This window comes from Sebastes fasciatus, chromosome 6 (assembly GCF_043250625.1).
Source record: "Sebastes fasciatus isolate fSebFas1 chromosome 6, fSebFas1.pri, whole genome shotgun sequence".
NCBI lineage: Eukaryota > Metazoa > Chordata > Actinopteri > Perciformes > Sebastidae > Sebastes > Sebastes fasciatus.
In genome coordinates this window covers 33,715,649-33,742,951 of record NC_133800.1, presented here as the reverse complement: position 1 = coordinate 33,742,951, position 27,303 = coordinate 33,715,649, and the positions used below count along the sequence as shown (strand labels likewise).

At 41.1% G+C, this 27,303-nt stretch overlaps 1 long non-coding RNA gene across 1 annotated transcript; it reads right to left on the bottom strand.

Annotated features, from left to right (window-relative positions):
* Positions 1–881: 881 nt before the first annotated feature.
* LOC141769927 (uncharacterized) lies at positions 882–25,696 on the bottom strand. Its single transcript, XR_012594357.1, has 4 exons — positions 25,637–25,696; positions 18,690–18,812; positions 6,704–6,776; positions 882–2,029 (listed from the first exon to the last, which is right to left on the bottom strand). It is a non-coding gene; the product is annotated as an uncharacterized LOC141769927 (long non-coding RNA).
* Positions 25,697–27,303: the final 1,607 nt, after the last annotated feature.

The window sequence follows — 27,303 nt, the reverse complement described above, 5'->3', positions numbered from 1 at the left end:
GTATTGTATTGTATTGTATTGTATTGTACGTTTCTGCAAACCACAGGTACATTGAATGTGGACGTTTTTGTATTGTTTTTCTGAATGTGGACAATTTTGCATTCGGGCAGAGCAAGTGACGTGTTACAACAAGCGACACGCAGAGCAAGCAACGTAGTATATGTAGCAGTCGTTATTGAAAGATAATAATGGGTATAAAGAGCGAGAATGTCCATGGATTGGTCAAACAAACACAGGACTTTCACCCAGGAGACCGCTGTTTGTGTGCTACGTGAAATCAAAAGTAAACGTTGAGTTGTTACGTAACATTGTTACGCAATGGTACGTAAGAAAGTCTGCTAAATGCGGTTGTTATTTATTTATAGTAGTTATGTTGTTACGTTATTATTTTAACACAAACCTTTTTAAAAAAAAAGGTTTAGGAAAAGATCATGATTTGGGTTAAAATAAGTACGTTTGTCGCGTAGCTAAGTATGTTACATAAGTTAAGTTAATCACGTAACGTTACATAACTTAGGATAAGTGAGCTGACTTGACTTTTGGTTTCACACAGGACAGGAACACTGGTCTGCTGGGTGAATGTCCTGTGTGTTTCCACCTCAACCTCCACCGTACACGATGTGGCGCTCTTTATACTACGTCATTTAGTCCTGCCATAACTACGGACACGTAGAGTGACGTAGTTTGAAGCGTAGGGCCGCTGACTAAGCTGCAGTATTTGAAAACTTGGGGTTGGAATAACGGTAAAATGATATTTAAACTACTTGGAACGCAGCAGTACAATGTTAATCCACAGCGTTTCAAAAATAAACTGCATTTTTCCTTTCCATTTTAGTCCCGAGCTTACTCCTGAAATATTTTGAGCATTTTAGTTTTAGTTTGTCCTGTTAGCTTTGCTTGGGGTAACAGTTAAGCAGTTAATGCTGTTAGCATTGGGGTTCCACCTGGTGGAAGAGTTGGAGGCCTTCAGGCTAACAGGGGGTCGGTAAACTCCACCAGGAAAACTCTCCCACCCACCCTCGGGTTGGATTACTCTCTGGGTTGGAGCCTTCAAGGCTTGTTGGAATGGTCCTGGATATTTCCTGGCTCTGGCTAACACCAACATGCTGGCTGAGCTGTTTGCCATATGCTAACACATCACCATGGATGGAAAATGTAGCTTTTGTGGGGATCACACCTGTAACTTTCCGGTTCAGTACTGGTTCTCAAACCATTTGAGCACCATGCAGCTTTGACATGTTTGCATTACTGTGACGCAAATGACTTTGATGTGACAACCTGCTGTTCCACCTGCTGCCCCAATTTTACCACATTATGTTACACAAACACACACGTATACAAACCTCCCACACCCTGAAACCTAATTAGTCAATTTTGAGATGAATACACCATATTTATCATCTAACCTCCAACACAAAAACGCCACACTGACAGCATGCACTTCCCGTGAAACAAATTGTTGACAAAAAAAACATAATTAATGAAGCAATCAGCCCCGCGCCAGCCGAGCCTCTCATTGACACCCCGCTGTTGTATGAGATTTTAATAATGCTGTTTAATGACATGCTCCACGGTGGCTGGCAAACGCTGCTCCATATGTTGTTACAGCTGTGGGGAGCAGGGAATCTACATGATCTACACAGCTTCAGAGCATGGCCCCCTGCTGGGTGTCTCTCTCTCTGTGTGTGTGTGTGTGTGTGTGTGTGTGTGTGTGTGTGTGTGCTGGTAATACACTTGACTTGGCCCTCTAGAAAATTCTCTTTGACTGTTTTCCTGCTCGTATCTGCTTCTGTGCTGAAGCAAGAATACAGTAAATCAATGTTGTGCTTAAGACGTGTTTTGAGTCCGCTTCAAAGTAAGTGTTCCTCCACTATACTCAGTATGATCATTCTTGCACCAATTCACTGCGCAAAATTCAAAGCAGTAAAGAGTCTTTTTCTTTTCTTTTATCCATCTTTAGTGCTCTCATACTCAGATCAGATCCCGATGCAGAGGCCAAGAGGGAGTCACAAAACGTTACTTTCATTAACTGAAAATAAAATGTAACGTTAGGTCAAGCTGAACGAGGAATAATTCAACAACAACCGGAATGATGGAGAGAACTCAACCAGAGAGAGTGACAATGTAACGTCATGTAAATAAACCCCGTACCTATCAGCTGTGTGCTCCAGATCAGACTGGAGATGTAATAACTACGTAAAATATGGGGGAGTAGTAATCGCAATCTTCTGTCGTTTGAACTTTTTAAACAAAAAAACACACGTTTGTTTAATATTGTGATATTTACTGGCAATGGCATACACTATAGCTAACAGCCAGTAGGAAACTCCCTCCAGCCAGCTGCTACCTTATTTAGGTTTTTGAAGTGAAATGAGGAGGTATCATATAGATGACTCCTCATTTCAACTTCACCAATCAGCTGTTCCTCATCCATTGCGGCGCTTCCAAAGTGAGCAACAGGAATAGGAATAGAAACAGGGCGTCCGACAAAAGTTCAGCTCAAAACGGCGTTGCTGTGCAATGCTGCGTCCCTTGTGGCCAGTTAGGACAGTTAGGTGTCATGGACATAATTCTCAAAAATAGATATTTGAATAGTACAAAACTATTTGTTTAAGAACGAATATTCGAACATAATTTTTGGCCAATTTTCACAGCCCTAGTTTAGAGTCAGAGAAAAAAAAACTAAAGCTGTGAAGCTTGTAACTTAAAACTTTGGACAATGAGCAACAAGAAGCAAACATGCACATTTTCAAAAGGATGGTTTGATACCTTCCTCCATTAAAAAACAAGCTGCTGTTCAATAGCCAACTATGAAAGTCAGAGGTTTCTACAAGACAGCAACACACCACAGCGTTACAATAACTCTCAACTACAAATTAACATGCACCTGCTGCACAAATTTGTAAACCTTAATGAAGCAAACAGACTATTTTGATATGTAAAACACATCACTTGTTGCAAACCTTATGTGAAGACCAACATCTGGCTAACACGCTTAATGCTGCATACTAAATGTTACCATGATAACATTCTCTGAGCATGTTAGCATGCTTCCTTAAGCATTGGGCACACACTGCAAAAATCATATCTGTGTTCTTGTGAAATCTTGGTGATATAGTGACTACTTTGCATTTGTACCATCCACTCCTGTCTAACCACACTGTGTCTTTTTGTGGAGCAGTTTGTATTCTGGCAGTGGAGGGTTGTATAAAATCTGCTGGTGCAACACAGAGTACAAGGTTGAGCTTTACACGAAAGCTCCATACAAATTTATTTTGCCTCTGCGAGCGAATCCACTGGTTGCAGCGATTCCACTGAAATGAATTGATTTTAGTTTGAGATTTTGTACAACAGTTTTGATTTGTGGAGGAGTATCGTGTTCAATACAGCCTCACAGGACCACAAGCATTGATTTAGACTTGTATTCTTGTTTAAATACAATGAGATTTGAATCCAGCGTTGTTTACACTCCTCGGGGGGAAATAACCCGGCTATTACAGAATCAGATTTGGTCTGTTAACACAAATGATGAGCTAATTTTCTACAAGCATTCACTTTAATGCCAGACTGTATTTTTCACTGGCGAGTTGCCTGCTGAGCCAAATAACTGGCTGTATATACATGAGATGTGTTTTAATATGCACATGTGCGTTAATTATGCTGTGTGAAATGTGTTGATCCTGCAGCGCCTCTGGTTTTATCGCTCTGCAGTGTGCAAGGAACAAAGACACACTCATCTTCACCATAACCTGATGTGACTTCACAGATAAACACATAAAGCAGACGGAGGCTCTCATCTATTCAGCTGCACTCTCAAACAGACAAACCAGTTTTTATTTAGTTATCTGCTTGTTCCATTATTCATGTTATAATAATTCAGTGCGTATTGTTTATTTTACACATTGTTGAAAAACAAATTGACTTCTTATGACAACAATATCACAACATATGTTAATATTCAAAGGCCAAAACGGACATTATTGTATGAAAGGTCCCTAAATTCAGTGTTTCAATGACTCTTTTAAGGCAGTGTGTGGGCTCGTTTGGCCCAGCACACCTACCTAATTCATAGACACAGAAACATTACTGCCTGTGAGTGAAGAATGAAAACATTAAAAATAAACATAGTTCAAAGCAGCAATAATTGATTCATTTAGCCATTTGGGGGCAGCAGAACAAGCTGTAAACTATTTCATTTCATCACAAATTGAGGCCAATGTGCTAGCAAACAGTTGCCTATCATATCCAGCAGACATGGAGCAACAAGAGCTTTAATTCAGGGTCATCTTTCTGGCCAGACGACAACTGTAAGCCCAATATTCACTCCTTTAAGCACATTTTTTGTTGCCGCCAAATCCTCTTAAGCTTCTAAATACTCCACTTTGTTCACCAGCTAGTCGCTAACTGTGTCTGTCTGCTGTTTGGTGCTGGGTAGGTAGCATAAAGTGGTTTCAACAGAGCTTTTTTTTATTGCTAAATACATCTGCCTGCTGCTGAAAACAGTGTTGATGAGAATGCTGAACCAAAACAGTAAAGTTGCAGGGCCCTAACACCAAAACATTGAGCTGAAAGATGCTAAAATGCCTCATAATGCTAAAACAAACTGCAGAGTCAGGTGATGATTTCAGTCAGTTTGAGAGGTAGATATTAGATATATAAAATCACTTTCCTGAATCATTTCATTCAGTTTAGAGATTCGTTACTGATTCTGTAGTTCAAACACTTTTTTCTATGCTAGGCAATTGCATCACCGTTCAACTGCACTTCAGTACGTAGATTAACAAGCAGTCTTGGAACCCATCGGCCTGGCATTGACTTAGCGTGTGGGAGCAACGCCAATGGACAATATTTGGGGGGTTCCGGTGTAGCCATCAGATATCCGGATAATGAATATCCGAGCCAAGACTTCCTCTTCCGTGCGTTTGTTTACAGTCCGATTAGCAACTTCAGACGTGAGAACGGTTGCCGATGGGTTCTCCACGCAGACTGTTAACCTGCATGCAACCAAAGCCTGCTCAAACGTGATTGGTCAATACTACCCGGACTACAAACGGAAACCAGAACATCCGTCCAAGTGGACGTTTGTTCCAAATTTGAAGAAATTCGCTCTAGGCGTTCACGAGTAATCACAAGAATGGGACGGACGTGAGGTCACAGTAACGTTTGACCTTTGAGCACCAAATTCTAATCAGTTCATCCCACAAGAACGGTCCGGACGTCCAGACGGATGGACAGACAACCCAAAAACATAATGCCTATGGCCACGACTGTCGCCGGCATGGAGGCATGAAAATAGAACGAAATTAAACATGAACACTTTGATTGCAGATATTACAGACTAATGATGTCCCCGTTTCTACAAAACTAATAGTAATTGTGGCCGCAGCTATGAAAATAACGTCCAGTATAGGTCTAACAAACAATCAAAGCACACATGCGCTCTTATCCCCACACCCTGACACACTGACACTGCCTTTGCTCCCTCACAAGCCTCCCTCTGTTCCCTGCAGCAGCTGCCTAATGTTGCATCAAAGACCCAGCCGTTCACAGCGAAGCCTGTGATGAAGAGTTTTTTTTTTTCCTTTTTATCACCCTCTCTGATGGATCTTCACAGCGTTAACGCCACGTGCCAAGCTGGCGCTCCATCATCAAACCCCATAAACTACTACACAGCTCCTGAGAGAGTGTGAGGGGAACATGAGAGAGCAGAAAATGAAAAGAGAGGGAATACAGAATACAGAAGGGACAGACGAGAGGAGACCGTCCACCGTGACCGGGCTGCACTGCAGCACAACACAGGGTGTGATTTATCCATCAGCTGGCCAGAGGGGAACCGGGTTCCACCATTAGCAAATGAGCCCTAATTCACCCAGACAGCAGAGAACTCTCTTCCTCTAGTCTTTTAGCTCCTGACTCACAGTCCGAGGCCAAGTGCCAACGCTGCTCGGGAAGCTCTGAGTCCCTGAGAGTTCACACCTCTAGTTCAATTCCCTCAGTGCACACCTGAGCAGGAAATCATCAGCTGTTGCACTTCAGCCTTTGTCTGTTTACTTTAGGTTTCACTGTAATTATTACATGGTAAGCTTATATTAACTGGTGGTAACAAAACTCATTATAAGAAAAAAGAATTATCATTAGTCAAAAATTGAGGTTACCGTTAATATGACAAAAAGACAGACTGCTAAAATGTCTCATCACTCTACAACCGAAAACTCTATACAACCATAACTATAAATTATGTCTTATCTTTGCTGTTTTGTGATTGTGTTTGACGGCATATCAATGATGCCAATCACTACTCCAATGTTTCTGGATCATCTTTGAGTCGGTTCCAGTTCCCGTCTGTATTCATTTTGCATCACGGGATGGAGGGGCATTTTCAGTCTGCCTTCCTCCAGCATCGAACAGCCTATCCTTGCATGTGAAAACACGGTCTGGTCGATCTGGTGGATGAATCGTACCGCACTCATCCTAAAGGCATCATCCTGAGGCATGAGCTATAGAGTAGTGGTGTACTAGGTAGATATAAATGTCAAGAAATGCAAAGTCCGGCAGTCTCTGATGAGATCAATGGCTGGAAAAGTTCAGGAGAGATTCCGTAAGGATCATATCCAATTACTGATATTTTCTCTGCACACCTTTTCTGTTTGAGGTGATAAAGGAGCGACATTGGCGGTGAAGAGTGCTAGCATTATGTACCTACTTGTATAACATCGGTACCCAACATGGCAGCGACCACAACGGACATCGTCAGAAGTCACGTGACTGCAAGGCATCTATACAAAACACACATGTGGAACACACATCAGTCAAACCAAATAGCATGCATCATTTCACACACGTCAATTGAAACTCATAGCACACGTTGACCCGCCATACAGACAGAAGTAGTCAAGGAACCGTAGCCATGATGTGCAGAACCTGTAGAGCAAATGTGATGAAATTGCTTCTTTCATTCAAAAAATTATCTTTAAAAAAACGGAGACTATCAGAATCACTGGATCCTACACTTCCCATAAAGCAACTCAATAGCATATTTCCGTTAGACCCTCCTTGCTTGGTAAATACCCGCGTCGTTGACCCCCGACATGGGGTTTTGGGTGGGTAAAAAGGCCTCATAAAATGTCCCCATAACTTAATTTAGACCCTGGTTCCTAAGGTCGAAACGCAATAAGTTCCTCTAAAGGTTCCTACTTCCTGCAGTGGAAACAGGGCTTATGTGTGCATCGTATCCAGGAACATCAACAGTCACCTGAGCGCTGTGTAAGAGCACTACAAGGAGTAGGAACACAGTATTAATATTCATGAAACCCCAAAACACACGCACGGAAAATCATGCAACTGTAAAAGGTCTCTGATGTTTTTGAAATCCGGGTTTATAACAACCGCAAGCTCACAGATCACAGATCACATTCAGTGCTTAAATGATTTAACTTTAAACTCAACCGAGAAAAACATAACCATTAAACTGATGTTATGTTTTTTTCCCCCTGCAACCGCAGCAATATGCTTCTGTTTGGTAAATCATTTATGAGGAAGCATTTGAGGGAGTTTGCCGGAAGCTCCTCGCTATTAATAATGTACTCAAGACAGAAGGCAGGTAAGAGAAATACAGAGTTTCCCCAAAACCTCTCTTCTGAGACACGTCAGGTTATACGGAACAGATACTGTCGAGGTCTTACAGGTTAGTTTATTTTATTAAGGTGATAAACATTGTTGGCTTGACATCTTAAATGGATTTTATTATAGTTTGTGTACCTTTTAGTGTTGATTATCGTATATAATACCATAATAACTTTGTGTGGGGATACAATAAGGTTACATTTTTAAATAGGAACGACGCACTAAATTTGTTTTTTATCAGAATTATATCGGTATTGGCAGATATCTAAATTGAACTGAAAACAATTGGATTGGTTCATCTCTAAACAAAACTAAAAGAAACATTTTAAATACATTACATTACCACACATAATCTCATCGAAACTTGTGCCACGCTTGTAAAAATACAAAACTTTGCTATGCACATTTTCTCATGTTGACCCGACATCTGTCTAACAGTGTTGAGGTCATGAGAATTTGGGGACTCAAACCGGCATCAAGGGCCAGAAATCCCTTCAATAACTGAAAGGTTTCCTCCATAAAACAGTCACACAACCTGTCACACCATCTAAAAACAAAACCCTGGACAGCATTATTTATTTATTTGTATAAAAACATCACCTATCTGCTTAAAATGTAGGTGCAAATCATACAGGATAATGTTCCTGTTTGACGCACACAGTGATATTACAGACACAAGCTTCAGAAGAGCTTAAACCCAATGAAGCAATTATTCTGCTTAAAAATGTATGAAATTGTCAAAGTCAGATCGCTGACGGGAAGCCGTGTGCTTGTGATGTTGTCTTATTTGATTCTCCTTGTTTGTCATGTACAACGTGACATCTTTTGATATCCGCATGTGACAAAAGAGTCGGAAAGAGGACCTCAGATGTTGTGTTGTGGGAGGTGAAATCATTCCCAACATCAAACAGACAGCTGAGCTGACAAACACTGTAGCGTAGCGCACACACAAACACACACACAAAAAACACACACACACACACACATATACACACACAAACGCATTTCCCTTTCCATGAAATTTTCATCTCGGGGAGCTCGAGTCCTGATTAAAAAATTCCGTTCCCGGGATGGTGTCCCCCCCCTGTAAGTGAGATGCAGGCAATTTTTCGGGTAATGATGTGAATTTTGATTCATTCCATGCATCAACTGAAACCAGATGGATCCTCCACTCCATCCTATTCCCCACTGGCCTGCTGAGTGACAGGCACACACACACACACACACACACACACACACACACACACACACACACACACACACACACACACACACACACACATACACACTAAAATATGTCAAACCAAATGTTATCAAGTTTTGCTGGATGCAAGAGGACTATTATTAGAGCGCACACACAAACACAGTTTATCTACCAACACACACATCTGATGTGAGATTTCTGCTTTCAGCTATCTTGTGTCAAAAAGGAAATCTCAGGGGAAATGAAAATGTCAGATAGAGAGGTAGCCGCTGAATTCCTCCCTCTTGTTTCTCTTCATGTATTATCTCTGGAGTCTTCAGTCAACACAAATTAATGAACTGTAACACAAACATTAAGTGTTCATCAGCCAATAAGTCACCACGTCGTTATTTGTAGGGATGGTAAAATGTAGGATTTGGACTTGACAATGCCTGACGAAGATCTCTGTTAGATCCAAACGTTGCTTCATTAAAATTGTTGGGAGCTACCTCTGCAGTGTGCGGATCCTGTTTTCTGATCAAATGTCACCTTCCGTGATAAAATCACTCACTATAAGTTAATCGTGATGAATTTCCATTATCGGGATGATCGTGAACATGGTCACGAGTGACTTGAAAAAGCTTTCTAGCTCTCTCAGATTTAAAAAAATGCAGGACTTATCATGTAAGAAAGTACAGACTCACACTATGTTTCTATTTTTTTTTGTTTGTTTATCCTTTATTTATGCAAGGAGACCTTATGATTACCTTATTTAAGATTGTTTGATCGCTTCTTTTTCATTAAAAAGGATATGTGATGCAATAAAAATGTTTATTTCTTAACAAAATGTGAGGTAAAGTGATTCCATTATGTTTTAGTGCCAACAATGTAACATAAGTACGAAAAATACGGCACAAACATCACTAACGTAACTTCAAAATAACTCAACAACACTCCAGGTTGAAAGTCCTGTGTTTGTTGGACCCATCCACCTCCCCTGCTGCCCGCCACAAGCGGTCTTTCTCACTTTTTATACTGCGTCACTAGCTCTGAGCGTAGCATATTTACGCGGATGCGTTTACATTGCAATCAGTACAGACTTAATGGCGTACAAATGGTAAAAGCAAGAAAGGCCTTGTTATTGCACGCAAAATCACCGTGTCATTCATACACCATTTGGCGAGACCAGGCTCTGGTTTCACACGGACGACCAGCGGTCTCCTGGGTGACACAGACAGTCCGGTGTTTCTGGACCGTCCCATCCACCCCGACCTCCTTCCTACATGGACTTTGTCACTCTTTATACTACGTCACCAGCCTTGGCTCAATACTACATGGGTTACGTATGAATTGATTGGGTTATATACGAGTTATACGCCATTACTTTTCATTCTTTTTATCATTCTTGGTTTGCATCTTTAATTCCCCAGTATCACAGTGGTATTTAGATGTTAGCGCTGTCTTGTATCTTCATGGTAAATGCATAAATACATGCCATATTATTATGCCGTAGAAAATCTAATTTGCATTCAAATTAATTTCCTGGCTGATTTCTTTCTCCAAGTCTCTTTCTTTCTTTTATAAGTTTTAAATAAGATATGCAATTAGAGGACATGGCAGATAACTATTCCTTACATGAGCTATCCAACAATCAACAGTGTAATTGGGGAAGTAACCATTTCTATTATTTGTAAGTAGAATAAGATCACACATTTTTCTTTTTCTTTCTTCTCTTTTCCATCCATACCAATTTGTCACACTTCATCTCTTTCTGAGCCTCATTACCTTCAACTTCTCATCCACTATCAATCACTGTTTCACACACACACACACACACACACACACACACACATGAACACACTGGTGAACGAATGAGAGACACAATCTAATTGAAAGGGGTAAACAAAGATGTAGTGAGCTGTCTTGTGCATAATTACTTCCCATCATGGCTTCATCTTGTTCCCTCCTCCCCTTCCTCCCCAGAGGGAGGTTTTAAAACGACAAGAGGGTCAATCGCGTTTGACCGCGAGGCGAGATGAGGCGTGACACATCTGCGATTTTTCACACAACAGATAAAACACTGTGTGGACACGAGTCAGCTTTGGGCGTTCACCCTCAGAGCATTGAGAACATTTATTTCTGATATAAATATTAATAATCATTATAATAAATGCACAATTTCTAGTAGGAGAATGCATGCATGGTGAACAGCAGACCAGTGTGGGCATACATACACGTCAAAATCAAAACTAAACATGTCCAATATAGCATGTTTAAAGGGATAGTTTGATATTTTGGGACATCTGCTTTTTTGCCGAATTGGATGAGATGATTGACGACATTAAGGTGGTATCTTTATAGCATATTATATATTTTGACGGAAATACTTCATATCTGAATCTTCTTCTTTTTTAACAGTATATGTTATATGTGATAAAAACATTTAAAAATGGTGTTATTAATAAAATAAATCAACAAACACAGTAGTTATTTAGCTGTGTGACATGCAAGCCACTGCAGCATATTGTAATAATGTTGTTTAAATGTTAAAATGTAGGTCAAGCATGTGAAGTTTCACTCAATGACAATGATGCCAATTGTCTCCACATGGTCTAATTTGTTTCCATTAATTAATAACAATGATTGAATGTCGGCTCCATCCTTAATTGATTAATCTGTTGATGTTTTCCCAAAAGCTATTTTCTTTTCTCAGCACAGGATTGTGCACACTTCACCTCTTATATTTACTCATCTCAGAGTGTGCAGTGAATATTTGTCCGTTCTCTCATCACGTTTATCTCTGTGCCATTCATTCTGTCAGGTCTACTTTGAAAACAGCCAGCCAATTAACTCTGGAGCTGTTATTAAACACTCTACCTCACTCTCACTCTTATCTCAGTATATTCCTGCTGATAATAAATCAGCCAGAAGCTTCGCTCGTGAACTCTGTGGAAGTTTATTTCCTACAGGAGCCCTCACTTTGAAACAAGTTTTATGTGAGTGTCAGAGAATGGGACAAGTTTAAGAGTCATTTATTGAGTACTGCTTACAATCTACCTAAAAGCTACACAGGCACTTGTATACTGTAAGCATTATTTCCCAGCTGAAACCACCAGGCGCTCTTCTGAAAACGCTCAACTGGGAGAGCTTGAGAACGCTTTGTTTGGAGGTTTTTTCAACTGAGACGCTTTGGTTGGTACGATACAGAATATCCGCGAAAGTAAGCGTGACGGTCGTCGGCACAAGGTAGATTACTTGCTCTGGATGAAGGGAAGGTTGAAGCACGTAGGGAGAGAGGACGGACCTGCCGGTCTATGTTCGTGAGATTTTGTGGTCGAGGAAGCATTTCAACAAGTACGATTGTTTGGTTGAGATTCAGATCAACGTTATTATCCCACACGGGGAAATTCATTTGGTCCAGTGATTCAGACATGAGGACAACATAAAGACCATAGTAAAAACAATAAAAACAATGGCATAACATAGCACATTAAGACCACAACATACCCATAATAAAACACATTTGATCACATTTTTCACAAGGAATAGTAGGCCTGTCCGATGCTCACACTTACTATGAAGACATGTTAGTCTGTAATAAAGTTGATTGCCTTAAATCCGTGTGCTCCAGTGTGCTTTGAACCTTGTCTCTGAAGTCTCTCCAGTGACGAGCGCAGTGTTTTACCCAAAACTGAAAATTGTTCAACTCTTGGCAACCAGAAAAAAAAACAGCAAACGGGCAGCGCTCGACGCAGAAAAGACGCTCAACGCCTCGTCACGCTGCTGTCGTTTTTAGAATCGCATAAATACGCGGTGTAATATACTGGGGCTGCTTTCAATGAGACGAGAGGAATGAGCTCAACACGTCTTTGCTATTTTTTTTTACCACAGGAAGTAACACACACCACAGGTTACAGCGAGCTAGGCATACAACACTCGCATAATATAGCCACAAAAGACGCTTTGGTGGACACGGCCCTTAAGTCCCAAATGGAAGAGGTGACTACTGAAATTAAGAAGACCTCAAGACCCAGACTGACATTGACAAGACGGTCCTAAATTTTACAGTTTTTCTCGATTGTTTACACACATTTTCTGAAAGCATGCCTCATACTCTCAGAACTCTACACACAAATCAAAAAAACACACACACAATGGGCAAAACCCCTCAATTCTCCTGCAAAATGAAACTTTACATTCAAAACAATGTAATTTCTTCTCAAAATGGTATTTTGTTTTCAAATGACACACACAAACCATCATATGAATAGACATTTATAAGAACCAGTTGAACACTGATGTGCTCAATGTAAAACACTATGATGAATGGAAAACACTTCTTCTCCATTCATCATAATGACTTAGGCCTTTTTTTTGTTCAGTGTTACACTTACTACAGACAGTACATACATAAGTGTGTTGTAAAATATTTTAGAATATTGTTTTTATACTCAGAACACACAAATACACGGTAACAAATATATTTTATTTTCCCCACAAAAACAATGTACACAGTGAACATCCCAACCAACACAAAGTTGCACATACAGAGGTCTACATACAAAACAACAGAAGAATTTTCTGTATACAGTTACAGTAAAAAAAAAACGAAAAAAAAACTATGCTGCATCCTCTCTTCTGTTTCGGTCTGGCCACAGCACCTCATCCACATCACAAGCAATGTTTTCCCTGGCCAAGCAGTGGGGGAAATATCGCTTAGCATGTCGAATCCAGCCATGAAAAGCATCAACTGATTGCTAATTGTAACACTGTGTGACAGGTGTTTGCCCATGTGATGAGTCAGTGTGCATAGTAGGGCAATTGACTTTAGAATTTTGAATGACAGTGTGTTCCTTGTGAAAACGAGATTTTCTTCATGAAAATTGTGCCAAATGCAGAGAATTGTGTGTAGTGTTCTGAAAAAAGTGTGTTTTAGAACTGCAATTTGAGTGTAAAGCAGGAATTGTGCTTGTAGTTTAGCAGAATTGGTTCAGGTGGTTGGTGCATGAGTTACATGTTGTGGTCATTGTGTGTCAAGTACCAGTATTTGTGTGTAAACAATTGAGAAAAACTGTAATAAGTGCATATTGAGTATTGAATTTTTAATATCTAGACTCTTAACTGTCTGCAGTGGACTTGACCTGGTGGTGAACGGTTATGTCATAGAAACGTTTACACATGCAGACACACACACAAATGTACAAATATAAAAACACTTGATCTTTGTTTCATGCTTTCATCCTTTTTTAAGATACATTTACAGTTTTTCTCAATTGTTTACACACAAATACTGGTACTTGACACACAATGACCACAACATGTAACTCATGCACCAACCCCCTGAACCAATTCTGCTAAACTACAAGCACAATTCCTGCTTTACACTCAAATTGCAGTTCTAAAACACACTTTTTTCAAAACACTACACACAATTCTCTGCATTTGGCACAATTTTCATGAAGAAAATCTCGTTTTCACAAGGAACACACTGTCATTCAAAATTCTAAAGACAATTGCCCTACTATGCACACTGACTCATCACATGGGCAAACACCTGTCACACAGTGTTACAATTAGCAATCAGTTGATGCTTTTCATGGCTGGATTCGACATGCTAAGCGATATTTCCCCCACTGCTTGGCCAGGGAAAACATTGCTTGTGATGTGGATGAGGTGCTGTGGCCAGACCGAAACAGAAGAGAGGATGCAGCATAGTTGTTTTTACTGTAACTGTATACAGTAAATTCTTCTGTTGTTTTGTATGTAGACCACTGTATGTGCAACTTTGTGTTGGTTGGGATGTACACGTACATTGTTTTTGTGGGGAAAATAAAATATATTTGTTACCGTGTATTTGTGTGTTCTGAGTATAAAAACAATATTCTAAAATATTTTACAACACACTTATGTATGTACTGTCTGTAGTAAGTGTAACACTGAACAAAAAAAAGGCCTAAGTCATTATGATGAATGGAGAAGAAGTGTTTTCCATTCATCATAGTGTTTTACATTGAGCACATCAGTGTTCAACTGGTTCTTATAAATGTCTATTCATATGATGGTGTGTGTGTGTCATTTGAAAACAAAATACCATTTTGAGAAGAAATAACATTGTTTTGAATGTAAAGTTTCATTTTGCAGGAGAATTGAGGGGTTTTGCCCATTGTGTGTGTGTTTTTTGATTTGTGTGTAGAGTTCTGAGAGTATGAGGCATGCTTTCAGAAAATGTGTGTAAACAATCGAGAAAAACTATAATATGTCCTCTGTTCCCTGTAAAGCAGTTTGAGATGTTTGTTAAAAACGCTGCTTAGTGTGATCTGACTCGTTTATGCTACTGGCATTCATAAAACTGTGACAAAAGATGTAGCAAACTTCCTGCCTCCCTCCACACAGCGACACAGTGGCAGCAGTAAAATTGATCTAAACTCAGACATCAGATGTTGGCAGGCAGTCGCTCCACGCGACGTTAAAACCCTTCCCCTGATGCTCTTTAATGATAACATCCTCTGTGCTGATCCTGTCTTACCCTACTGTCACTGCCCTTTCCACAGCCTGTTCACCGGCTGGCCCTCGCCCTCCGGATGATCGCATCTTATCCATCAGAGAGTGAAAGGCCTGGATATTGGGGAAGAGGGATTTACCTTCCATTAATGGTGCCTGTCTCAAATGGCCTGGACTTTACATACAACACACACACACACAGACACACACTAATCCACAGGTCCACAGCTACTTCTCGACTGGCTACTCGAGTGGTGTCGAGATTAAAGAGCAATTACAAAATACTCCACAAATGATAGATTGGAAGTGGAGTCAATGTGATGGTGACCCACTTCTGGGAGAAGAGGAGGAAACAGAGGGATGAGGACAGGAAACAAGGATGGAGAAGAAAGGAGGATGGGAAATGAGGAGAAGAAAAGAAGAGATGGCAGATAGGAGAAGAAAAGATGAGAGGAAACAAGGATAGGAGAAGAAAAGAGGAGAGGTAACGAGGATAGGAGAAGAAAGGAGGATGGGAAATGAGGAGAGGAGAAGAATAGAGGATGGGAAACGAGGAGAGGAAACGAGGAGAGGAGAAGAAAAGAGGAGAGGAAAAGAGGATGGGAAACGAGGAGAGGAGAAAAAACGAGGATGGGAAACGAGGAGAGGAGAAGAAAAGAGTAGAGGACACGAGGAGAGGAGAAGAAAAGAAGAGAGGAAACGAGGATAGGAGAAGAAAAAAGGATGGGAAACGAGGAGGAGAAGAAAAGAGGAGAGGAAAAGAGGAAGGGAAATGAGGAGAGGAGAAGAAAAGAGGAGAGGAAAAGAGGATGGGAAGCGAGGAGAGGAGAAGAAACGAGGATGGGAAACGAGGAGAGGAGAAGAAAAGAGGATGGGAAATGAGGAGAGGAGAAGAAAAGAGTAGAGGAAACGAGGAGAGGAGAAAAAAAGAAGAGAGGAAACGAGGAGAAGAGAAGAGGAATCAAGGAGAGGAGAAGAAAACAGGATGGGAACTGCGGAGAGGAAAAGAAAAAGAGAAGAAAAATCGAGGAGAGGAGAGGAGTAGAAAAGAGGATGGGAAATGAGGAAGAGGGGGAGGAAATAAAAAGGAGGACAACCAGTGCAAGGAAATGGAAACGTGTCTTTGAAGTGGCTCACACAGGTCCACATAGAAAGACTTTTTCAGGGCGTAAACCTGACTTGATGACTTTATGAAATCCATTTATATTACTGGGATTATGGAAACATTACTTAATGTCACGCAGTGTCACAAATCAGGTTAAATCTCTGTACGTCACAACTATATTTAGTCAGTAAATCATTGGTTGACGTGAGCTGATGATGTGGATCACGCATGAGCATACAGTATGCATGCATGTGCGCACAATATTAGAGATAAGCTTCCACCGCCTATGGGAACAATCATTTCATCCCCTTGATGAGTAATAAAGAAATGGCCGTTAATGTCACTGCAGCACCACTAATGGCTTTATGGTTGTGTTAAAGATAGAAGCGGTGTGACCTTGTGTGTGGACTGTGCAGGTCGAGCCGCCTTTAACTCACAATCACTACGAGATAACCCACAGGAACAGTCTGTATCTATAGAGCCTATAGATGTTAGCTGTGTTCTGCAGTGGAAGTCCTTCTTTATAAACTGCTGCAGTAAACCCGGCATGTCATAATGTACAATATTACATTTAATTGAAAAGAAAAACAGGCTTTCATAAGGCTTTTTGTCATTATTCAGTGCTGTTTGGGAGGATTTTCATAAGCCCAATGAATTGTCTCAATTCATGGAGGAGCTTGATAGAAGTCAAACAAACTCATCCAAACTAAAATTAGATTGTTTGCATAAAATGAGCTCTTAACTCCTCAAGGATATTTTAATTTTGCACCGTTCCCAACCAAAAGATGGTCTGACTGTATTATAATACTCAAGTGTGTGCAGCATTATTAATTCAGAATAAATGTATGAAGAGGGACTTCTGCATCAGCTACCTCTGGATAAACATGGACTGGAGCCTCCTCCAACTTTGAGTCTATACGGAGGGAGAAGGAAGTTACTGCTTTTATTGTTGGAGTCTGAGTAACGTGACGTCACATCCGTTCCGTATCCGTCACTAAAACAAAGCACAGCCGGCCGCAGCGAGCCGAAACGAAAAAGCATAAAAAGGTCGGAGGGTCCACGTGGATACGTCCTGCAACGTCACATGTTAAATCCAAAGTGGCAAACACTACACATCCAGTAAAGTATGGAAACACTTTGGGTTTCACACATTGCAGGAAAAGCACAGCTAGATATCATCGTTAAAGCTGCATGCTAACTCTGTCACAGACAGGAAACGTTATCGTATCGCGGTAACGTGTGGTCAAGCTGGCTGTCGCTCTCATCTCCGTGGTCAAATGGGCCCCGATGGAGCTGACCATGGATGTATAAAGAGAACGGAGCTGACGGGAGAGCTAGAGACGACCTTGGAGAAGTTAGAGGAAGAATACACGTGTGACTACGTCTGGTTTTCAAAATAAGGTGTTAACAAAGGGAACTGTATATACAACATACACATATGGAAATAAGATTGATTGGATTATATTCACCAGAAGTCTAAAACATTACATGTCCCTTATAAATTAAAAAGAAGACACCACTAATCTGTGAGGGAAATGTCTTTGTTCTTTGATTTTTGGGTTGCTGGATAAAATGTAATAAATAATTCCTGACAATGACTGATATATTTGACTTCAGGACATCTCTGACTACATACAAGCTGAAAATCAAACATTTTTACTGTAATAATTGAGATATTTTCCATATATATGATTATGATATATAGATATATATGATTCAACTTTTTCTCATGGTCTAGGGTTAAAGAAGTTAACAAAAATCACAATAAATCACTATACATATCGAATCGCACCCAAGTGTCGTGATAGTATCGCATCGGGAGATAGGGGAATCGTCCCAGCCCTAGTACTGGCACTGGATAACAGGAAACAGTAGCAGTGACACAACAAAACTTTGACTGGATCTTCAGGCTAGAGGCCAAATAAACAACTAAAATAGAAAATATTTTAAAACACTATTGATGAGCATATTTTGTTCTCTGCCTCTCTTTCGCTCACACATCACAAACCAAAACCATTAAATCTTCCCTGCACAGATCATAAAATAATCTCTTCAGGAGAATTTTATCTCATTAAGTTCATTTTCTTGCCAAATGAATTACTTCCATCTCCTCAAAGGAGTTGTTTTTAACCAGCCAAAGAGGAGGGAGGGGGGAGGAGGAGGAATATCTCATCTCTCATTCTCCATTTGACCGAACTGTACGACAGCCAAGCATGGCTGGGATTGGGTCGCAGCAAAGACTCCTGGGTAATAGGGTTTGAAGTAAAGCCTCATTACCTTCTCTATTTCCTTCTGACCGGCTGAAACACACCACATGCCTTCTGGGTAATTCTGGTACACAGACTGGGTCCAGATGTGTGTGGGCTCAGATGAGCTGACGTCCAATTTTATGCTTTTATTCTACACAGAAGAGAAAGAGATTGTTATTTTAGACCGTGACAATTTTGAACAAAAGCTTTTCTCTGAGGTGCATTTCTATTCCACTGTCAGATATGATATGCATAAACAGTTTCATAAGATAATCAAACCAAAAAATTAACTCCCTGGTTATCACACGATTCAATTTAAATTCTTGGAGCTCAAAATAGAGGAAAAATGTCAGTGAATTAAAGCAGTGCTTTCACAGCCTGCTATTCAGATTCAATGTCCATTTGATTACCACGACATTATTCAGTCGAACATTGCATTACTGTTTCTCTGGGAGGATCGGGTTTGGCTAAAACCAATGGCAGTCAGTATGGACTCTACATTTTTATGCACAGAAAATGTGCTGGTTATAAACTATAACACAACAAGGTGATACAGGAAAATCATTCAAAGATTTCCATGATGCAAATGAGCGTCTCCTTCTCCAAATCCATTGTTTTCCTGTAATCAGGACCATAGACTGTATATAAGACGTGGACGTAGTCACCGTGACATCATCGATTGGTTTGTGGACTGCCGTTTTGAAGCCTTTTAGGCGACAAAAATGTTAGAAGTTTTAAGACGAAAACACGGACAACTCCCAGACTGGACAACGCCGTGGTAGCGACCTGTCAATCACAAGGTAGCCCCGCCCTAAAGCATCCCATTGACTCTAAATGGGACCATACTTTACAAAATGAACATCATGCTGTATTGAAGACTTGAAACTAGTGATTGAGACCATAAACTCATGTTTACAATGTTTACTGAGGTAATAAATCAAGTGAGAAGTAGTCTCATTTTCTCATAGACTTCTATACAACCAGACTTCTTTTAGCAACCAGAGTAGTCGCCCCCTGCTGGCTGTTAGAGAGAATGCAAGTTTAAGGCACTTCAGCATTGACTTCAGAAACAGAGGTTGCCGCCTGATCCGGACACCTAGGTGGGCATTATTACTGTGATACTTATCAAAGAAACAAAGGTGAAATCTGTGTAAGACAGCACCTGTTAGAAACGATTTCTTCAGTAGAAAGTAGTCCCTACAGTATGAAAACTACTCACAGCGTGTTCTGTGGATTATCGAGAGTAAATCCTCATTAACTTTCTTTGCGACCACTGCATTGACACAAAGGTGGTCCCAAAAAAGGGCACAAAACTTTAACTTGCAGCTTGCAACATGTAAACACAGCCAAACAGAAGACAGTGGTTGTATTGGCAGCTCCCAGGCGTGACTCAAGAGTCACTGAAGTCCAACCTAATATCCGAGTCGGGCTCATTCTTCCAAGAGGTCAAAGTGATGAGCTCAATCTCTGCAGCCCAGAAAGCTCTGATCAAAAGAGCAAGCCTTTCTCATCTCAACTCCAGACAATCTCTCAGAGAGCGCCTGCCTCAGGCTGAGGCGTGTTGACACTACACAAGCCAGGTGTAATGGAATTGACCTCCACCGCCAATCCGCTCACATTTCGCAAATAGACACATCAATAATATCCGCCGCGCTGGGCCGGTGCAGCACGAACTGTCAACTCAGCACATTGTAAATAAAGGTGGGACGGCTGCAGCAGCAGCAGGACGAGCCCACCTCTATTTCAACATGTCTTTTTAGCTGCAAGACAAGCACAAAACTGTGGACCTACAAATACAATATAAATAAAAGTACACTTTAGTTGTCACAGAAGTAGTACTACTTGTAGTAGTAGTAGTAGTAGTAGTAGTAGTAGTAGTGCTGGTGGTGGGGGTGCTGGGCGTTATGGGAGGTTTTGCAGTTTGTTAAATTTAGGTTTACGACATTACTTCCTCATTTAAATGTTACATTACTTCTTCATTTGAGGCTGTAATATATTCACAAATGTTATCACAATTATTGAGCAACTGTTTCAAGTCTGAGAAAGTACGTATGCCTTGGAAAATGGTCAGTAGCAATGTAAAGTACATGTGATATCCTACACTTTAGCGGAATAATCTGAAATTAAAATGAACAAACGAAGATATCCAATAAGTGCATTGTGTTCAGCCTTCACATTGGTTGATTCTCCTACAATATCCTGTAAAACCTTTATGATGTAATACTCAGCTGATGTTTTGAAATATGGAGCAGCATTTTCTCCTTAAAGGGACTATTTGTAACTTTCAGAATTGCTGCTTAACAGCGACACCTGTGGCCGTGAAGTCAGCGAAAGTCAGCGTCAGGCTCGCGCTTGCTCGCTCTAAATATACCTGAACGAGCATCGCTCAAAACAGTGAGGCGACACACGTCAGCTAAAACCACAATATCACTCTATAGTTCACCTGCTTGGCAGTAATGTTAGCTGACCAGACGAAGGTCTCTCCATGAAAATGATTTAGATCTGATCCTAGTGTTGGCTTTTCCTGCCTCACCCTCCTGCGCCCGCAGGGAGACACCGGCAACCGGAGCCCCTCCTCCGCTGCCTGCTTGCCTTCACTGACACAGCGCGCACCAACAGAGGTTTTCCGTGTCTTGTGAAGTGACGGGGCTCCACAGAGAGAAACGTGAACCGTGACACCGGCACCCGGTGTCTCCTTGCAGGCGCAGGAGGGAGACAGTAACGTTTCTCTCTGGAGGAGCTGCAGCATTTATTTCTGCACAAACGTCCACTGTACATTCACTAGATATTCTCAGAGCTAAACTAACTCTTCTGCAGTGTGGAGTGAGCGCGCGTTCACGTCTAGAGGTGGAGCAAGTACGCGCGCGCTGTCTGAGTGAAGGCGAGCAGTCAGAGGAGACGAGGCTACGGCCACACGCGAGCGCGCATATGAGAGCACGCATGTGTCCCGACCCGCTACATTTATACGCTTACAAAGTTACAAACAGTCCCTTTAAATGGATAATAAGGCCTTTGAAATAAAACTGCTCATTTGGGCCGTTCTGATGGTGTAATAACTGGTCTTTATTCTGTCTGTAATAATGTCTTCCATTCTGTTTCTCACTTTCAGAGTCTCTGATTAATGGCAGGGATGTATAATCACGCCTCGACAGCTCGGACATTTCATATTAGACAGTGACATAACGAGGAATGAAAGGTTTGCTCAGTCTGGTCACCAACACATGACCAGAACATAAATGAGGAAATTAACGACTAGACAGAAATACAGAGAAGCAATTTAGGCAGAAGTGAGTCAGTCGTGTCATTTAGGAGGAAACGATACGCTAGTATTAGATATATCTGCATAATACAATGATTTTTTTATACTTTCCTTGCCCAGACAAGACTTGTTGATCATAAAGGGTCTTTGATACCCTGAAATTGTTAACATTTAACTCATATCCCAAAGCTTTTTTCAATAAATTGAATGTACTGCCTCATAATCTGAGCTTTTTTTTCATTTAAACAAAGTCTAGTCTGCGGGCTGATATATTTGGAGAAGTTATTTTGCTGTTTTATAATTACCAACACAAAATTGGGAGAGAAAAAAAAGCAAGTGATGAAAACAGACCCTTGAGGCAGTTCATGACTTCCTCTGAACTGCTCTCAAAGTGTTTGTTAGAAAGTCAAAATGTGGCACCAAAGTGAAATGTTCAAACTAACACCTCAGTTCATCATCTCTTCAGTCACTAATGGTGCTAATGATGACAGTACCCAGAGTAATACATCTGTATTAGTGAGTGTCACCTCTCATCTCATCACTGTAAATCACCTGAAGCCCTCACACTCCTCAAGTGACCTTTCAAAGTTGAGATGAGGTTTCTGTTTTGTGGTTACAGCATCACTCCAATATCCTTCAAGTATCAAGCATTCATTCCCTGTAGTCTGCTTGTTTCTCTGCTGTCCCTAGATTCAAGGTCCTGGCTCAGAGATACTGAAGCCGGATTACTGGCTGCCGGTATAAAAAGGATTTTATTTGAACTTTCTCATTGAAGGTTAGTCTCTGTGTTGCCCTGCTGCATCGCGTCTTTGTCTTCTTCATTGTCATTAACCAGCAGGACATGTCTTTTTCTTCTTCACCTTAATATTAGAGCTGCACGATATGTGTCCCGGGCGTGAGAATACCAAAACCAAACGAAAGCCCTAAAAAAACAACTACAAACATCAGAGACCACCAAAGTCCTCTTATTCACTGGATGAAAACTATAAAGAGAAACCACTAAAATGAACCAGACACCACCAAACTACCCCAGGAAAAGTAGTAGAAGGGATCTCCTGGCCTCCTGCCCTTTCCTCAGTTTCTGACATCACATCAAAATCTATTTCCCTGGAGAGACACCCAGGTGGAAGCCCATCTGTTGAGGAGTCATTTCTGTGATAGCACATCACTCTTGGTTTCTCATTTCCCCCTCCTCATCCCATCCTCCTGACCTCTTTCCCTCATTTCCTCTCCTCCTCCAGCCACCCCCATCTGAGCGTTCACATCCCGTTATTGAGACATTACTGAGTCTGGGATATTGTAGTCAGACTGTTGACTGCCTCAACCCACAACCCACAACCCAACCCTCCCTCCCCAGACATGAGCCCTGATACCTTAATCAGTTTTGACAGGAGAAGTGGCTGCCATCACAACCCCTGCTGTCTGGGTTTGCAGCTCATCACCTCGACTTAATAAACTCTGTCAGATGTAACAGGCCTGCTGACGGTGGCACCTTCCAACCAAAAGCCCCGTTATGACCACAATTCATTACATTCACAAGGTTAAAACGCAGGGGGAGTGTAGGCCATGTCCACACTGATGTCAAACACACACTTCCACACTACACTTTTTAGGGTGTTTTCTAACAGATTGTGGTCCATGTTCAAACTCTGAAACAATATCCATCCAACACCTGTATTCACTGATCCTGTTCCGGGTCGTGGGAGGCCGTAGTCTATCCCAGCATGCATTGGGTGATAGGGATACACACTGGACAGGTCGTCAATCTATTATAAGGGAAACATATTTTAACAGACACATGAGCAGTGTGTGAGAGCAGTCTATGCAGTCTATGCTCGTGACACAGCGCCGTTTGAGCTCATATTTAAGCTGCGCTCGCCACAACAAAAGTTGGGCTTTGCTCGATGCAACAAAAAGCCGTTGTGGGCCTACGTAGATTGTTCGCACATTACAAGCATCACAGTGGCGTTTATGTTCAGCGCATTGTTTGTTGCAATATGCTCCGAAACACCAGGATGTGTACACACAAAATATTCTGTGGATAAGCAAGAAAACAACGAGTAACACCGGAAATGAAAGTAGGCTGCCTGGCAACAGTAGTAAACACTAAACACCGACGTACGTACCGTCAAGCATTTGTGTACTGTAATTATTACTGTCTGAAAGGACCTTCAGTGAGTGAGAGATGGAGAGAGAAATGGAGAGTACTAAGAGAAAGAAATACTCAAGCAGGAGCAAAAATAAATAAAAACGGATGTATATTAGTTTATACCAGAGATTGACACGCCAAGTTCACACCAGAGGGGCAAATTATCCACTTCTTTTTTCTGAGAATTAAAGGTAAAATCAAAAGTTTAGTAAGTTTGGGTATTGGAACGCACAGAAAGTTTGCCGTCTTGGTTCGAGCCTTCATGATGTTGTTGTTTTATGAATATAAGTACAACTCAACCTGTTCCGCACAACGTAATTGGTTGATGTTTTAGTCGTGGTGCGAAAGCTCAGAAAAATCTACCTCGTTCTGTAAAAAAGATGTTTTTTTTGCCGCTTAACATTTACATTATGTGTGAAAGTATTCACGACAAAAACAACAGGTCCAAAAAATATATTGACCTGCGAATTGATCACACAAAAAGACAAATGCCCCCTTAAAGAGTAAAAGAAGGCAACTGGTGGGCTGAGCTACATACCAGAGCTACTAGACTGTAATTATGCTGATACTTTCATCACATACTAAGATGTTAGGTAAGATGATCAATGGGCAAAACAGCCCATAAGTCAATATCGTGAGGAAATTAGAGGGAAAACAGCAGCCTGCATCAGCAATATTTCATCAGTCAGACTACATGATGCATTGATTCTCTCTGCCCACACTGCTCTCATCACTGATTCAATGATTTCACTCCATTTTGAGCAGCAGCGTGTCCTGAAAATACTCTTTCACAATTAAAGAAGCTTAGCAGTGTTGAGAGGCTGTGCTGCATGTTTACCTCCGGCGTTACATGGCAGCTGGCTCGGAGCAAAATAATCCCAGACTCATTCAACATGTAGTAGATTTGGTGACAGTCAGGAGAACAGCGTGCTTTTTAAGTGAAGTTAAAATTACACTCTTGTTTTCATGCTCACATGAGAAGAGACAGTGTGATATTACAAATGTGTTGCTTTTTGTTTTTTTCAGCAGCCCGTCCAGATGTGTGGGTTCACAAATGTTCCACCACATGTTGGGAAAATGAGCTTGAATTAATCTGCAGTCTGGAGTAAAGAGTTAAGCCATGAAATCCACAATCTGCATCGTGTTATGTAACTGTCTGCTCACTGATGAAGGTCAGTTATTAAAGCTATTCTTTAATAATACACTGCTCTATGACTTACATATTCCATACAAATTGACCATACATGGAGCAGCGGTTCACAACCTCGGGGTCAGGAAATCTTAGTAGCCATCAGATCATAAAAGGGATAATGGAGATTAAAAACACCTGTTACATAGAATTATAGGTAATATTTTATCTTGTGTTTTTTTCCCAGTCATTTCTTGGAAGTTTCCTGGAAATAAATGTGTACATTTGAAACAAATTATAGACAGTCATGCAATAAAATCATCTTTGCACACCTGTATGAATACAGGTGCTGAGTGAATCAAATCAGCTCCCGCACACTGTAAAAATGTATTATGTATTAAATAGATGCGTTTTGTAGAGAGAGAATATTGGACTTACATTCATGAGGTGACCAGAAACACAACTCCAGATGAATGATAATGTTGCTCCGTAGCTGTTGGATAAATAAAGATGTCAATAAGCAACTGTTTGCAAACAAGTTCAGCTCACCATAACCATATTAACTCAGCTTATCAGTATTAGTTGTATCGGTATGTATGGTAGTTAGAAAGTCATTTTGAGGATCCAGCTGTGTGAAACACTTGAAAAGCATTTACTTTAAGGCTCCTGAGGATCTTTTAACTCTAAATGTAAGGTTTCCTGTCTAAGTGGTGGTTTGACTTGCCTGTCTTATGATTTCTTCACAAACACCTCAGCATGGTGGTTGCAGGCAGCTCTTAGTTGCTAGGCTACATTTGCATGCAGTGAATGGCCTCTCGCTCATTAAATATGTCTTTTGGAAACGGTAAAAGGGGGCTTTTATGTCAGCCACTCGATGCAACTATCACTTCCCTTTGTGCTGTCTTGATTGGTTCGCTTGATTGTAATGCAACTAACCAGGGACGACATGAAAAGCCTGCAAGGACAAATCATCTCCTTGGTACAAAACTCAGTGAAATACAAACCCTACAAGGCTAAACTGGAGTGTCAGAGACTTTATGAGGTAAAGACTTGAGTTAGTTCAGGTTAAAGGGTTTATCAAAACGTGTTTATAACCTCATTCACCCCACGCGCCTTCAAATTAAAGCTACACTTGTCAATATTTTTGTAACAGACATTTTTTTTCAGGAGTCGGTGGAGAACGCAAATATTGGACTAGGTGGCCTGAAGTATGACCGCAAATGAAATGTGTTTTCATTTTGTTCTGCTGCCCCCAAAACATGATTTAACTCCGCTTTAAGCAGCCAGATTTCTAGATTAATTCCCTCAGTTTCTACTCATTAACCTCCTCGTTTCAACATTGACGTGTTCATGCTTCTGTATATAGTGGTAGTATGAACTCCCTCTAATGAACTCCCCCATCTCAGTGTCGTTTGATCTCTGCTAAGCTCAAGCATTAGCAGTGATCAACCCCCTGCAGCTGTACTACGGTGAGTTTGTGCTGCTAAAATCTTACTTACTGCCCTTCTCAAATGGCTGACTGATTAACCTGGTGCATCAGTGGAGAGATCTGGCACTAATTTGCATGAGCCGGGTTCAGGGAGGAGGACTCCAGGATGCAAAGACATCATTAAGAGAGAGCCCAAGGCGTTGCTCAAGGCACTGGCTGCACTGGTCCAACTGGGTTGAATAAGACTGGTGGAGAACCAGCGGGACCGGAGCCAGACTCGAGGCCTCTGAACCGACTCGCCCCAGGCTTTGCCCCTCTGTCCCTGAACCTCAGCTCACAGCTCTACTGGGGGGCTCCGGAGGCGGACTGAGCCAGCAGCACAGTCTCAACACAACAAGGACATTATTAAGCAAAGAGGAAGAACACGCGGCTACTAAACATATCAGTGTCACAGGAATATTTCCCACTAAAAAGAAGGTCAAATATTCTGATTTCCAAGGTTTTCCTGGCTTAAACATTACACCATATGGTAAAAGAGAAAGGGAGATGTAAAGGGACAAATTAGGAAATTATGGGAAAAATATACTTATTTATACCCTTACTCATAATGCAGGTGTTTACAATTTTGGGGGGGATCAAATTGTAATCTGGGCGGAGTTGGCATGATATTACAGGA